The sequence below is a fragment of the Mastigoproctus giganteus genome, chromosome 9 (genome assembly GCF_048544385.1).
Source record: "Mastigoproctus giganteus isolate SK-2022 chromosome 9, ASM4854438v1, whole genome shotgun sequence".
In the NCBI taxonomy this organism is placed as follows: Eukaryota; Metazoa; Arthropoda; class Arachnida; order Uropygi; family Thelyphonidae; genus Mastigoproctus; species Mastigoproctus giganteus.
In genome coordinates, this window is record NC_143583.1 from 67,376,781 (window position 1) to 67,379,185 (window position 2,405).

The 2,405-nt window shown below is 33.0% G+C and overlaps 1 pseudogene; it reads left to right on the forward strand.

The window, feature by feature from the left end:
* Positions 1–1,983: 1,983 nt before the first annotated feature.
* LOC150080414 (5S ribosomal RNA) lies at positions 1,984–2,104 on the forward strand (annotated as a pseudogene).
* The last annotated feature ends 301 nt before the right edge of the window (positions 2,105–2,405 follow it).

Genomic DNA, 2,405 nt, shown 5'->3' on the forward strand with positions numbered 1-2,405 from the left:
TGGCTATTCCAAGCTCATATTGTTTGGCATTACAAGAATGCAAAATGGGATGACCTGCGAGATTTCTTTTTTTCTTTTCCTTGGTCGAATTACTGTTTCAAAACTTCTGATGTCAACGTTTGCTCAGATCGTGTCAGTGAAATTATTCTTGCAGGAATGGAATCCTTTATCCCACACTCCACTTTAAAATCTCGTCCTTTATCTAAACCTTGGTTTTCCAATAAATGTGCTAAGGCTGTTCAAGAGAAGAACGTTACATATTGTAATTGGCCTGTTTATAATTCTTCAGTTTAATTTTCTGCTAACACCAAAGCAGTTATTAATCAGTCCAAACTTTGTAGAGGTTGAACAGGCAAAGAGTAGAAAACTTGCTTCTGGCCACAATGGTAGCTGAGCATTCTGGTCTCTTGCCAAAGCTATTGGCCGCAACTTTTGCCCACCTCTGCTCCCACCTCTGTCAAAACCAGATGGTTCTGTTGGTTATGGCTAGTTGCAAAAGGCATACCAATCTATGGTTCAGCCAAATGCAACTTCTGCAACGAGCCAGAAACAATACACCTAATGATATACTGCAACGTCACGTCTAAAATATGGAATGTAGTAACTCCACTGATCTCTCCATCGTCAATGGTCACCGAAAAACTTATATTCTGGTTAAAAGATGGAAGAATAGAAACAACAGAAATGATCATAATAATCATTACAATGTATGCAATATGGTCGCACAGATGTGACACAATATACGGGAGAAATGAAGCAGGAAACATATTGATGAAAGTAAACAAATATCTCAAAGAAATCACTCACGATACCATCTACAAGAAAGCAATAACCCCGAGGGAATGGCACAAAACAGGAGTCTTCTCTGGAGAGCAAGACAGTTACAAATACAAACCAATCGCAAATTAGTCATCACAATGCCATAAATATGCCTTTAAATGTGAAAACTGAATTAATGAAAGTTAAACTAAGAGATAAGATAATGTAACACAATGAAACTAATAAATTGATGTATTCTAAGAAACATTATAGGTATATAATAAATCAGGATGTGTATTTCAATAAGGATTGTGAACTAGCACGAATGTATAGTATAATGTAAGATCTCAATAACAATTTGTACTTTGAAAATCATGTTCAAGGTAGTTTAACAATAGGAATCAAAAAGTTTAGAAACTGAAAAAATATAAAAACATTTAAAGAGATAAGAAGGTACAATTAAGAAATATATAAATAAAAATAAGTATTATTTAAAAGTGTAAATAAGAATAAAAAATATGGTCAAGTGAAGTATACGAGAAAGAACCTGTATAAATACAAAACAATGGAATAATATATAAACAATTAATATATAATCTGTCCAATATGAGCAACACAATACAGAAGAAGAACATATCTGAACTGTACTTGTAATTCCCATGAAAATGGCAAACAATTGATTTTCTGAAAGAAAGAGAATTCACAATGTAAAAAAAACTACCTGCAAATTGATAGTAATAATGAAAACAGGAAATGTTAATGAATAAAAGTTACTAATGTCCTCTGTAAATAATGTACATGTAAAAAGATCTGTATATAAAGATGTAAATTGAATGTATACAATTGAATGTAAACAATTTTTTCTTTGAAAATCATGTTCAAGGTAGTTTAACAATAGCAATCAAAAAGCTTGTGTAAATTAGAATAAAAAATATGGTCAAGTTATATAAAGGAGAAAGAACCTGTATAAATACAAAACAATGGAATAATATATATACAATTCATATATAATCTGTCCAATATGAGCAACACAATACAGAAGAGGAATAATCTGAACTGTACATGTGAGAACTAGCAATGTAAAAAAAAAAAAATGCAAATTTATAGTAATAATGAAAACAGGAAATGTTAATGATTAAAAGTTACTAATATCCTATTTAAATAATGTATATGTTGTAAAAATATCTGTATATAAAGATGTAAATTGAATGTATTCAATTGGATGTAAATAACATAGTACTAGGCTGAATACACCGGTTCTCGTCCGATCACCGAAGTTAAGCAGCGTTAGGCCCGGTCAGTACTTGGGAGGGTGACCACCTGGGAATACCGGGTGTAGTTGGCTTTTTGCCCTTTTTTTGACATTAGTTAATGCAGAAACAAAAAAAAATTAGTTAATGCAGAAACGCTGCTCATATTTTTCCTCATGATCACAGCATCGATTTTCAAAAACATCAGTGCAACTACACTGAGGCCGGCCTCAGTGTAATTTAGTTTACGGGAATTAAGCGTAATTTACAATGATGCATAGCGCTGTCGCACCGTAGGGCGTCGAACTTACCACAGCACCTTTTTCTCAGTAATCACTTGCCGATAGATACTAGGAGAGTGAGTGAGACCGGTAATAGCCTTAGACTGGATGCTGA